Source organism: Callorhinchus milii, unplaced genomic scaffold, assembly GCF_018977255.1.
Source record: "Callorhinchus milii isolate IMCB2004 unplaced genomic scaffold, IMCB_Cmil_1.0 Scaffold457, whole genome shotgun sequence".
In the NCBI taxonomy this organism is placed as follows: domain Eukaryota; kingdom Metazoa; phylum Chordata; class Chondrichthyes; order Chimaeriformes; family Callorhinchidae; genus Callorhinchus; species Callorhinchus milii.
Window position 1 is genome coordinate 11179 of NW_024705198.1, and position 14448 is coordinate 25626.

General features: G+C 44.8%; 1 long non-coding RNA gene across 1 annotated transcript; it reads right to left on the reverse strand.

Annotated features, from left to right (window-relative positions):
• Positions 1 to 5952: 5952 nt before the first annotated feature.
• On the reverse strand, positions 5953 to 12920 carry LOC121852135. Its single transcript, XR_006086056.1, has 3 exons — positions 12810 to 12920; positions 9141 to 9222; positions 5953 to 6150 (listed from the first exon to the last, which is right to left on the reverse strand). It is a non-coding gene; the product is annotated as an uncharacterized LOC121852135 (long non-coding RNA).
• Positions 12921 to 14448: the final 1528 nt, after the last annotated feature.

The following is a 14448-nucleotide window of genomic DNA, read 5'->3' on the forward strand; positions in this document are numbered from 1 at the left end:
TTTTTTTCCCAGACACGATTTGCCTTTAATAACCCATATTTTACTGATCGAAATTTAATGTTGCTCCGGACTATACTCCCCTGAAGTTTCCTCCCACTGGCGTCAGCTTGACTGGCTTGTTCTAGCATTCTTTCTCGGGATTATCCTGGGATTCAGGCTTCCTCAGCCCAGCACCATGCCACCAACAGTACACAAATGAATTTCTGCAGATCAGTCCCACAGTGTCCTCACCACGACACATCTCCAAATCAGCCCCATGCCACGAAAACGTACAAACACATACTTACCCTAATGAGCACCATGTCATCAACACTGATACACATACACATCTCCAACCCAGCATCTTGCCACCAACACTAACACACACACACCTCATCACCAGATCAGCTCCATGCAACCAACATTCACACACGCGTACTTCTCTAGCCTCATGCAACAACTCTGATAGATCCAGTTCCCTAACTTAGCCCCATGCCACAGACGCCCTTCACCTGTAAAGCCCCATAGTGTCCTCAACCACACTAACACCAGGACACTTCACCAGCTCAGCCAAATGGTGCCCTCACCAACAGTGACACACACACATCACCAACAAAGCCGCATGGCACAGAAACTGACACACACTTCACCAGCAAAGCCCTGTAATATCCTCAACAACACTGACCCACACACACACTTCACCAGCTCAGCCCCATGGCGTCCTCACCAATACTGAAACTCACATCACCGACAAAGCTACATAGCACAGAAATTAACACACAATTAACCAGTAAAGCCCCATAGTTTCCTCAACAACACTGACCCACACACACTTCACCAGTTCAGCCCCATGCTGACTTCACCAACACTGACACCAACGCACTTCACCAGCTCAGCCCCGTCGTGCCCTCACCAACACTGATGCACACATCACCAGCTCAGCACCATGTCACCAACAATAACACACGAAAGCTCCATCAGCTCAGCCCAATGATGTCCTCACCAAAACTGACATGCACACACTCATAATCAGCTCAGCTCCATGCCACCAATGGTACATACATACTTCACCAGCTCAGCACCATGTTACCAACACTGATACACTTCACCAGCTCAGCTCCATGTCACCAACAATGACACACAAAAAACCATCAGCTCAGCCCCAAGGTTTCCTCACCAACACTGACACACACACACATAACCAGCTGAGCTCCATGGTACCAAACTAACACGCACACTTCACCAGCTCAGCTGCATGTCACCAACACTGACACACATACTTCACTAGCTCAGCTGCATGCCACCAAGAATGACACACATGTACTTCCACAACTAGCATACAAGTCACAACACTGACACACACACAAACACTTCAACAGCTCACACACTCACACCCTTCAACTCAGTCCCATGCTACTAACACTGACAAACATACACACGCACATATTTCACAAGTCAGGTTGTCACATATTGAACCTGGATATCCCACTCCACGCCACCATTGCCTACAGTTCCAAGGCCCCAACTCTGGTCTTCTCTCTTTCTCTCTAGAAATACATTTTGCGCTTTCTGTTGTTGAGCCCGCCTCAAATCCTAGTCTTTTGTACTTGTCCATGCAACACCCCACCACCCCACTCCCTCACTTCCTACCACAATCTCTGTATTTTGTGTCATCTAACAGCTTTTCCTCCTGCCTCCACACAATCACATCAGAGCCCCTTCCTGAGATTTCTACTTTTCACAATCTACATGCTCCCCTTTGTTGACATATTCCTGAGCCATGGGTTGCACTGCCATATGATGTGGAGGAAACATAACTCTATCCTCCACCCTAGACTCGAGTACCATTGCTGCTGTGACTGTAAGACAGCAAATGCTGATTGATCTCCATCTATCTTCAGTTGATTTTTGTCAAGAGAGAGGCTCACTTGTTTGAGCCCTGATAGTGTCTTCTCGCCCTAGGTATTGACGGCATCAATCTGCATCAAAGCCAAGTTCACCGTGCTGAGCCAATTAGAAGAACATTATCTTATTCCACTTTAACTGTCCTTTAATCCATGTAACCTGGCTCTCACCCACTCTTGGCTTTCGTCACCTCTATAATATTGCTTGCCTGCAGCTACACATCTTAAACCCCCCTCCCCTGGGGTGACCAAAAACATATATACAACTTTATTATGTTGGGGCCAGACTATATGAATCACTTACTCAATGGCATTCAAACACGGTCTCTACTCAAACTGCAGAAAATACAAAACTGCAGCTTGTTAGCGATCCTACACCAGTCTCCATATATCTATCATTATGTCCTCCCAACATGAAAGGCGCTATAAAAATGTGATTTTGTTTTGTATTACCATCAATCTGTCGCTCCACTCGATCCTGTAGCATTTTATTTGGTTGCCGGATGTCTGGCACATGTACAAACCGAACACCGTGATTAAGGGTATCCAAATCAGACTAAGAATGCTTCCGCCCACCAACACATCAAATAAGCTTCGCTTAGAATGGAATGTCCCAGAGGCATATCTACTTTCAGCCTTATACCTGAAAGCATTAGATGCACATTGGCAAGAGTGGAAGCGTGAGGACCTCATTGTGTACGCTTATGGATAGCAGATATTGATGGAGTTTAACAAGCTCAAAATGTGTGACTTGCCTTGAGAACACTGTTTAGAAAGCTTCTCTTACAGATTCAATTCATATCCGTGTCCCCTTGTTTACATCTTTGCGTGGCTCGCACATTCTATCTCTGTGACATTTTTAAACCCCATTGCCCAAGCTGCTCTCACCATCCTGGCTCATTTATTCTTTTTCTCCCATGCCTGATGCACCCGAACATCAGTTGACAAGCTTTCATCTCATCTTTTCCAGGGCTCGAACTCTACTCCGGTGTCGTTTGGCATGGGACCTCTGAAAATGCAAACACCCCAAGTAAGGTATTGGATTCTCATCTTAGGTCATGTTATTTCCGGTCCAGATTTGTGGTTAAACCCACCCTTCTGACACAGGTGAGAGAGTGCGAGCACTGAGCCACGCTGCAACGAGTTGTACATTGCCCTGTAACGTGCAAGTGGTGCTGAATTTCTTTATTAATCTCTTAATTTGAGCAATAAAACTATTCACTCCACCCTATACAGTTCCTCTTACACTATATATCTTTTAGATCCAGGTATGGTTATAGAGCTTTGGGATTCTGCCCTGCGTTCGGGTGCTGTACAAATGCAAATTATTGCTGTATCTATTCCTCTTCCTCTTACACTCGCCTTCCTATCCATCATGGGACTAACACCAGAGTGAGAGTATCACGTGCAACTTCAACCTTCCCTTGGATATATTTCAATAAACTGCCTAATTCCACTGTGTTCAGTACTTCAATCTCCTGTTCGTGCTCTTTGAACCCTCATTTATGTAACAGTCAGTGAAACGTATCAAAGCAAACAGGAAATGGTGCCTTTGATGGATATTTTCAGGTAATAAAACTGGGCGTTAGATTCCAGACTTGGGACCAAAAAGATTAGGCAAGCTACATTCGACTCCTTAAAAGTCAATACCATGAGAGCCATCTTAACAAAATCATATCTACTTATGGGAAAAGAGAACGAATATGGAGGCAATTCAGTCGGGAAGATTAAGATTGAGCATTAAATCTGATTCCCCACATAATGAAAGCTAACGAGCAACATTCAGAAAGGTCCAGCTTCTCTTCAGCATCTCCAGATCCACAAGAGAGTGAAACTCTGAGTTACAGGGATAAACAAAATTAGACATTCTGTGGAGCTTCAGCCATAAAAAGGGACATCTCAGAGAAGTCAACAAAACAGTAGCAATAATAACAGTACAGGCTCCTTCACATGTTTGGCATCTTAGAGCACTTAAACTGCAGTGTAGTCTCTGATGAATATTACTTTTGTCAGCTCGAAAACCCATCAACAAACCAAACAGTATCCAAACAAAGCTGAGATGACCATGCTTCCCACCTATACGTGGACACTACAGCGATCGATTGTAGATGGAATGAGCAACCTCTCTGTGGAGTGTCCATCCTTCTACTGCTGGAAAGTGCTCGGCACAGATTGGCAAGAGCCAAGGCTTGTGAGAGCGCAGAATGTGTTTTGGGGTAATAGCTGGAGACTAACTCCACAAAGAGCAAGGTGGAACGATTGAGGTAATGGTTGACAAAAGCATCTGCCCAGCTCCTTAAGGCAGTGTAGAGGAGAGCAAGGAGGATCATGGCTACTTTTAGAGGAACCATCTACCAGCAAGGATTAAACAAGCTCAGGAAAAAGCCATTCAGCCCGTCCAGTCTGGCTGGTGCTCATATTCCACACGAGGGCCCATCGTTGATCAACAATATTTCGGATCAATCAAATTCATGAGTAGATGTCAAAGAACATTTCTCCCTACATTTCTCGTAACGATGTCACGATGGTTAGTTAAAATAATTAAGCAAATTAAATTTAAATGATTCCACGATCACTGGCTCCGGGGTTATTTAATATCAGTAAACTTTCACTAACTACCAAACAATAAGTTGCATTTATCTTGTGCTGTTCGCATGGAGTGGCATTTCCCTGCGTTTAAAACCTGCAATAACTTTCCTGCTTTATTTCAGCCACAATCAGTATAAATAAGAGACTCACCGTCTTGTCTCCCCGCTGACTGAGCTCCGGTTCCTGCCTCTGGTTCCCGAGCCTCTCAGTGATGTGGCTTCAGTGCTCTGAGCTGTACATGTAATAACACACACTGGTCAGAGTCCAGCAACTAACGGCGGGCAGTAAATCACAGCCTCGCCCTGTTCCCTTGGAGATTTCCACAGAAAATAAATGCTTATCAGCTATAAAAGTGTCACTGTTCGAGATTAAGTGGCTAAAGCACCAATTTAAGATCGTTAACGAACGAGCATATGAAGAAGTTTGGTGATTTTTTTNCCTGCACAGGTGTTTGTTTGGTTATGGAAAGCCCTGGTGGGAGGGATATTTCAGGCAAAATCCATGTGGGCTTTCAAAATATGTCCAGATATCAATCTGAAAGGAGTGAACTGTCTAAAGCGCGATTTGCGAACAGAGCAGGGAAATGGGACGGAAAGGATTGTTATAAAAAGTGCCACCACTGTGACCATAAACCGAATAACCTTCTTCTGTGCTGTACATCTCTATGGTTGTTTGTTTGTGGGGGTGGTACAAAACGTTGCCTTCTGAGATTTTTCGAAAACCTAATCGGGAAAGGTCCGAAAAAAAAATATTGGGGACAATCGTTTTTTATGTTGTTTTAAATGTTGTGGATTTTCTCTCATTTCCCTTTTCCTTCTTTCCCACTTTCCCTCTTTTACACTTTCTTGCCTCTCCTCTCTCAGTCATTGGCTCCCCTTCTCGCTCTGTCTCACAGACACTCTTTCGCTCTCTCAATTCCTCTCTCTCTCTCCCTCTCTATCCCCCCTTTTCTCACACACGCCTATCCCTCCACTGACACTCTCTTTCCCCTCTCACAGTCTCTCTATCTCCACTCTCTCGATCACTCACTCGCCCCTTTCATTCACACTCTCTCCTCCCACAATGTCAGTCACTTTCTTTCACTCCGTGTCTCTGCTTTCTCCCTGTCTCTCTTTCTTTCTCTCACCACTTCAACACTCTCTCACCCCTTTCCGTCAATGACTTTTCCACTCATATTCTTACACACACTCTCACTCTTAACAAATTTCTCTACCCCTCTGCCATAAAGTCACTCACTGCCACTCTCTCACTGCTCTGCTTCCTCCCACTCTCTCTGCTTCTTTCTCTCAACAAATCCACTCTCCACCATTCGCTCTCTACACCTCCCCTAACATACACACACTCTTTCCCAAACACTCAATCACTCACTCACAGTCCGCTGTCTCTCTCTCTCTCGGTGTCGTTTCACTCCCCCACCCACGCCCTTTCTATCACTCTCTCCCCCATTTCTGTCAAGCACTCCACCGTCCAACCGTCTGTCTCCCAATCATTTCTCGCGCACTTTATCTCTCCTTCTCCTATCATTCCAAGTGCTAAAAACCTGAAGTAACTTTACTGCCTTATTTCAGTCACAATCAGAGCAAATGAGAGACTCACCGTCTTGTCTCCCCAGCTGACTGAGCTGCGGTTCCTGCCTCTGGTTCCCGAGCCTCTCAGTGATGTGCTTCAGTGTTCTGGGCTGTACAGGAATAACACACCCTGGTCAGAGTCCACAGCTAATGCCTGGCAGTAAATCATAGCCTCGCCCTGTTCCCTTGGAGATTGCCAGAGAAACTTAATGTTTACCTGCTCTAAAAGTTCCACTGGTCGGGGTTCAGTTCTTAAAGCATCAATGTAAGATAGAGAGATAGCAAATTAGCAAATGAGGAGGTTTGGAGACTATGTTGTCCTGCACATTTGGTTGTTGGGTTATGGAAACCCTGGCGGGAATGGTGTTTGAGGCAGAATCTATATTGGCTTTCAAAACATATCCAGATATAGATCTAAAAGGAATGAACTATCTACAAATGCATTTGGGAACAGAGCAAGGAAATGGGACTGAAAGGATTGTTATCAAAAAGTGCCATCACATCCACCATAAGCTGAATAATCTTCGTTTGTGCTGTACATCTCTATGGTTCTTTGTTTGTGGGTGTGGAACAAAAGTTTGGCTTCAGGGATTTTCAAAATACCGAATGGGAAAGGAAGAAATAAACTTATTGGAGATGCCAATTTTTTTAATATTGTGGTAAATGTTGTGGATTTTGTCGCTCATTTTCTCTCTTTCCCCTCACACTCTCTCTGTATCACTCTCTCAATCACTCTATTCCCCCTCTCCCTTTGTTTCTCTCACACGTTGCCTCCCTCCCTCAGTTACTCTCTCTCACACACACCCGTTCTCCCCACACGACATCATCCCTCTCTCAGTCTCTTTCCCCTCTCACACTCTCTCTATCTCCCATCTCTCTGTCACTCACTCCCCCTCTTCACTCTCCTCTTTCGCAAAAACTTTCTCCTCCCACACTCTCAATCATTCCCTTTCACTCTCTCTCTGCTTTCTCCCTCTCTGTCTCTTACTCTCGCCCCACCCTCCCCAGCTCGTCCTTCTCTTTCACTCCATCCACCCTTTCTATCAATCACTCTCACACTCTGTCTTTCTTCTATCAGTCTGAGTATCAATCAATCTGTCTCCCCCGCTGTTAAACACTCACTCTATCACCTCTTTCTTTCTTCCGTTCCCGAAACTTCTCTGTTTCATTATCTCACTACACACTCACTCTATCTCTCTCTTTACTCCATGTCCATCCACCCTCTCCCCACACTGTCTCTCTCATTTCTTACTCACTCTCTTACCCACACACACTCTCTTCTCTCATTCTCTCACAATCATTCTCCATCAGTGCCCCTCTCCACCACTCTCACACACACTCCGTCTCATAATCTCACTCACTCAGTCACTCACTGCTTTCCCAATCGCTCTCTCCCTGAATCTGTTTCTTTCTCGCATGCCCATCCTTTCTCCAACACACGCTCCGCCATTTCTGTAAATCGGACTGTCTCATTTCTGAAGCACACTCTCCCTCTCTCCTCTATTCTGTTGTTCTTTCTCAATTTATCTCGATTCACTTCTCTTTCACATTCTGTCAATTTCTCTGTGATTATACGCTGCACCATTTGCACTATATAAAGCATTTGTTGTTGCGTAAGTTAATACAACAAGAAGATGAGTGACGAGTTCTGGTAATTATCCATTTGAGAGAGTGTCACCAATAAAGCTCGTCTTCAGAAACTCTACAGTATGCTGCAGAGCAATAGTTGGGAATCTATTTTCACATCCATCATCAGACTAACACCAACGTGACTTTGCCACTTCCCACTTCAAACTTACCTTAGATTCATTTTAACAACCCGCCCAATTCAGAGCATTCACTGGGCTCTCTATCTAATCTCCTGATCCTGATCTTTGAACCTCACTTGTGTAACAGTCAGTGAAACGGTATCATTGCCAATATGCAATGTTGCCTTTTATGGATATTTCCAGTTAATGTAACTGTGGGTTGGGCTCCGGACTTGGGACCGAGAAGAAAGTCCTTGAAAGTCAACAACTTGAGCACCATTTTGTCAAAAATCATTTCCACTTCCGGAGAAAGAGAAATAAAATGGCGGCATTCAGTCCGTTTCATTGCAGACTGAAACATACTTTAGTCTTACTTCCTACAAGGTAAAAGAAAGTGAGAACCATTCATCAATACCCCAGCTCCTCTACAGCGTCTCCATATTCGGAGAAGACTGATCTCTCAAATTGGAGGGATGAATTTTAAACTATCGTAGGACAAACAGCGCCAAACAAAAGAGACGTCTCAGAGGAGGAAATAAAAACAATGCCAACAACAACTATAGAGTGCCCTTCTAGTGGGTTGCAGCTTGGAGCATGTAAGCAGCAGTGTGGTATCTGAGCTGAAATTTTTTTGTCAGCCGAGTGTCTGTCCCACCGAAACCCGATCAACAAACCGAACATGATCCAAAACAAAGCTGAGTAACTGCTGGAGTCCAACCAACCAAAACCGCAAGATGGAAGGATTGAGGCAATGACTGACAAAAGCGTCAGCACAGATCCTTAATTTAGTGCAGAGGAGAACAACCAGTATGATCACCAGTGTTAGAGGAATGAACTATGAGCAAGGTTGAAACAAGCTGAGGCTCTTGCATTCATAGATGCATATAAAGTACAGCTCAGTTTTGGTCCGAGCGCCTGGCTGTTGATTAAATTGCACATTAATATGTTAACAATGTTTCCGTTCAATCAAGTTCCCCAATGGATTTCGGAGACCATTTATTTCTTAAGCCATTCTTCGATGATTAATTCAAATAACAGCAACAACTTGCATTGATATAGCGGCCTACACGCCGGACAGTGTGTCGGAGAATGTTGGAGTGGTGGAGGACACTATGTGTGAGGGAAGGAAGAGGTGACCGTAAACACAGTCGTAAAGCGAGATCTTCCGTTTATGAAACAAATTATAATTTAACTCTTGCTCGTTCAGTTACTCCTGGTTTCCTTAATTACAATAAATGTTGCCCGAGCAACAACAACTTGCATTTATATGGGTTTTTCTCTCTGTGCGCTTACAACCTGGGATAATAGTATGACATTATTTCAGCCACAATCAGATCTAATAAGAGACTCACCGTCTTGTCTCCCCGCTGACTGAGCTGCGGTTCCTGCCTTTGGTTCCCGAGCCTCTCAGTGAAGTGGCTTCAGTGTTCTGGGCTGTATAGGTAATAACACACCCTGGTCAGAGTCCAGCAGCTAATGTCTGGCAGTAAATCATAGCCTCGCCCTGTTCCCTTGGAGATTTCCACAGATACTCAAGTTTACAGGATTTAAACGTCCTTCTTGTCAGGGTTCAATCTCTAAAGCATCAATTTCAGATAGTGAGCAAACAAACAGATGTAGAGGTTTGGAGAATTTATTTTCCTGCACAGTTGGTTGTTGGGTTATGGAAAGCACTGGTGGGAATGATGTTTGAGGCTGATTCCAGATTGGTTTTCAGATCATCACGAGATACCGATCTAAATGGAGTGAACTATCTAAAAAAGGATTCGGCAAAAGAGCAATGTAAATGGGATTGAAAGGGTTGGCATAAGAACAGCCACTACAGCCAACCTTCTTCTGTGCTGCACATATCAATGTTTCTTTGTTCGTGGATGTGGCACAAAAGATTGGATACAGGGATGTTTTTTTAAAAAAGTGATCAGTAAAGGAAGGAAAAACATATTGGAGACGCCCGGTTTTTTATTACTTTAAATGTTATGAAATTTCTCTCATTTTCTGTTTTTCTTCTCACACACTCTCTCTTTACTCTCTCTGTCATTGGCTCCCCTTCTCGCTCTGTCTCACAGGCACTCTTTCGTTCTTTCAATTCCTCTCTCTCTATCCCACTCTTCTCCCACACCAGCCCTCCCTCCACTCACACTCCCCTTCCCTCTCACAGTCTCTCTGTCTTCGCTCTCTCGATAACTCACTCCTCCTTTTCTCCCTCCTCTCTTTCACAAACACTCTCTCCTCCCACAATCTTAGTCACTTTCTTTCACTCTCTGTCTCGATGTCTGTTTCTTTCTCTCACCACCTCTTTCCCTCTCAACCCTTTCTCTCAACTACTTTCCCCCTCACATTTGACTCACATTCTCACACACACTCCCTCACTCAATAGCTATCTTTGCCTCTGCCGTACAGTCAATCACTGCCAATCTCTCACCGCTTTGCTTATTCCCACTTTCATTCCCTCTCTCTGTTTTTTCTCTCACCCCGTCATCTCTCTACCGCACTCTCTCTCCCCCTCTAACACACACACTCTCCTTCTCACACTCTCAATCACTCACTCACGCTGATTTTTCTCCCCCTCTCTCTCCCTGTCTCTTTAACTCATCTACTCTCTCTCTCTCTCTCTCTCTCTCGATCATTCTCTCCCGAATTTCTGTCAACCATTCTTCCCTCCATCCTCTCCCTCTCAATTCTCATGCGCACTCTAACTCTTCTATCCTCTCATTCCAAGTGCTTACGATCTGGAGTACCTTTAGTGTTTTGTTTCAGCCACAATCAGAGTTAATAAGAGACTCACCGTCTTCTCTCCCCACTGCTTGAGCTGCGGTTCCTGCCTCTGGTTCCCGAGCTTCTCAGTGATGAGCTTCAGTGTTCTGGGCCATAAAAGTAATAACACACCCTGGTCACAGTCCAGCAGCTAATGTCTGGCAGTAAATCATAGCCTCGCCCTGTTGCCTTGGAGATTTCAACAGAAACTCAATGTTTACCTGCTATGAAAGTTCCACTGGTCGGGGTTCAGTTCTTAAAGCATCAATTTAAGATAGAGAGATAGCAAACTAGTAAATGAGGAGGTTTGGAGAATATGTTGTCCTACACATTTGGTTGTTGGGTTACGGAAAACTCTGGCGGGAATGGTGTTTGAGGCAGAATCCATATTGGTTTTCAAAACATGTCTACATATCTAAAAGGAATGAACTAACTACAAATAGATTTGGGAACAGAGCAGGGAAATGGGACGGAAAGAATTGTTATAAATGTGCCACCACATCCACCATAAGCTGAATACTCTTCGTCGGTGCTGCACATCTCTATGGTTCTTTGTTTGTGGGTTTGGTACCAAAGTTTGGCTTCAGGGATTTTTGAAAAACTAAACGGGAAAGGAAGAAATAAACCTATTGGAGATGCCATTTTTTAAAAATATTGTGTTAAATGTTGTGGATTTTGTCGCTCATTTTATCTCTTTCCTCTCACAGTCTCTCTGTATCACTCCCTCAATCACTCTCTGCCCCTCTCCTTTGTTTCTCTCACACATTCCCTCCCTATCTCAGTTACTCTCTCTCACACACCCTTTCTCCCCACACGACAACAGCCCTCTCACAATCTCTTTCCCTTCTCACACTCCCTCTATCTCCCCTCTCTCTATCACTCACTCCCCATCTTCACTCTCCTCTTACGCAAACATATTCTCCTCCCACAAACTCAATCATTCTCTTTTACTCTGTCTCTGCTTTCTCCCTCCTTGTCTCTGTTTCTTGCTGTCGCCACAACCCCACCCCCCACACACTCTCCAGCCCGTCTTTCTCTTTCACTCCGTCCACCATTTCTGTCAATCACACTCGCCCTCTTTTCTCACTCACCCTCTCACACGCTGTCTCTCTTCTATCAGTCTGGGTATCAATCAATCTATCTCCCCCTCTGTCAAACACTCACTCACTGAGACGGGAATATCATCCGCTCCGAAACCGCTCAATGTTCCTCAATACATCATCACAGAAGTCATATCAGTTCGGACCACAAAACTTAATAATATTGTCACAGAAACACACACTTCCACTCTCTTTCTCACTCTCTCTATCCCTCACACATTCTCTCTCACATTCTCTCTCTCACTCTCACTCTCTCACACAATCTCTCACAGTCTCTCACTCTCTCACACAGTCTCACTCACACACTCTTACTCTCTCACACCCTCTTACCCTCTCACTCTCTCACAGTCTCTCACTCTCACTTTCTCACAGTCTCTCTCTCTCTCGCGCAGTCTCACTCTCTCACACAGTTTCTCTCTCACACTCTCACTCTCTCACACAGTCTCTCTCAGTCTCTCTCTCTCACACTCTCACTCTCTTAGTCTCACACTATCTCACACACTCTCTCGCTGTCACACATTCTCACTCTCTCACACACTCAATCTCTCACACAGTCTCTCTGTCTTCGCTCTCTCGATAACTCACTCCTCCTTTTCTCCTTCCTCTCTTTCACAAACATCCTCTCCTCCCACAATCTTAGTCACTTTCTTTCACTCTCTGTCTCCGTGTCTCTGTTTCTTTCTCTCACCACCTCTTTCCCTCTCACCCCTTTGTCAATTACTTCCCCCCTCACATTTCACTCACATTCTCACACACACTCCCTCACTCAATAGCTATTTCTTTGCCTCTGCCGTACAGTCAATCACTGCCAATCTCTCACCGCTTTGCTTATTCCCACTTTCATTCACTCTCTCTGTTTTTTCTCTCACCCCATCATCTCTCTACCGCACCCTCTCTCCCCTTCTAACACACACACTCTCCTTCTCAAACTCTCAATCACTCACTCACGCTGAGTTTTCTCCCGCTCTCTCTCCCTGTCTCTTTAACTCATCTACTCTCTCTCTATCATTCTCTCCCGTATTTCTGTCAACCATTCTTCCCTCCATCCTCTCCCTCTCAATTCTCACGCGCACTCTAACTCTTCTATCCTCTCATTCCAAGTGCTTAAAATCTGGAGTACCTTTAGTGTTTTGTTTCAGCCACAATCAGAGTTAATAAGAGACTCACCGTCTTCTCTCCCCACTGCTTGAGCTGCGGTTCCTGCCTCTGGTTCCCGAGCCTCTCAGTGATGAGCTTCAGTGTTCTGGGCCATAAAAGTAATAACACACCCTGGTCACAGTCCAGCAGCTAAAGTCTGGCAGTAAATCATAGCCTCGCCCTGTTGCCTTGGAGATTGCAACAGAAACTCAATGTTTACGTGCTATAAAAGTTCCACTGGTCGGTGTTCAGTTCTTAAAGCATCAATTTAAGATAGAGAGATAGCAAACTAGTAAATGAGGAGGTTTGGAGAATATGTTGTCCTACACATTTGGTTGTTGGGTTACGGAAAGCTCTGGCGGGAATGGTGTTTGAGGCAGAATCCATATTGGTTTTCAAAACATGTCTACATATCTAAAAGGAATGAATTATCTACAAATAGATTTGGGAACAGAGCAGGGAAATGGGACGGAAAGAATTGTTATAAATGTGCCACCACATCCACCATACGCTGAATACTCTTCGTCGGTGCTGCACATCTCTATGGTTCTTTGTTTGTGGGTTTGGTACCAAAGTTTGGCTTCAGGGATTTTTGAAAAACTAAACGGGAAAGGAAGAAATAAACCTATTGGAGATGCCATTTTTTAAAAATATTGTGTTAAATGTTGTGGATTTTGTCGCTCATTTTATCTCTTTCCTCTCACAGTCTCTCTGTATCACTCCCTCAATCACTCTCTGCCCCCTCTCCTTTTGTTTCTCTCACACATTCCCTCCCTATCTCAGTTACTCTCTCTCACACACCCTTTCTCCCCACACGACAACAGCCCTCTCACAATCTCTTTCCCTTCTCACACTCCCTCTATCTCCCCTCTCTCTATCACTCACTCCCCATCTTCACTCTCCTCTTACGCAAACATTTTCTCCTCCCACACGCTCAATCATTCTCTTTTACTCTGTCTCTGCTTTCTCCCTCCTTGTCTCTGTTTCTTGCTGTCGCCACAACCCCACCCCCCCACACACTCCCCAGCCCGTCTTTCTCTTTCACTCCGTCCACCATTTCGGTCAATCACACTCGCCCTCTTTTCTCACTCACCCTCTCACACGCTGTCTCTCTTCTATCAGTCTGGGTATCAATCAATCTGTCTCCCCCTCTGTCAAACACTCACTCACTGAGACGGGAATATCATCCGCTCCGAAACCGCTCAATGTTCCTCAATACATCATCACAGAAGTCATATCAGTTCGGACCACAAAACTTAATAATATTGTCACAGGAACACACACTTCCACTCTCTCTCTCTCTCACTCTCTCTATCCCTCACACATTCTCTCTCACATTCTCTCTCTCACTCTCTCACACTCTCACACAGTCTCTCTCTCACACGCTCACTATCTCACAGTCTCTCTCTCACACACTCACTCTCTCACAGTCTCTCACTCTCACACTCACTCTCTCACTCTTACTCTCTCACACCCTCTTACCCTCTCACTCTCTCACAGTCTCTCACTCTCACTTTCTCACAGTCTCTCTCTCTCTCGCGCAGTCTCACTCTCTCACACAGTTTCTCTCTCACACTCTCACTCTCTCACACAGTCTCTCTCAGTCTCTCTCTCTCACACTCTCACTCTCTTAGTCTCACACTCTCTCACACACTCTCTCTCGCTGTCA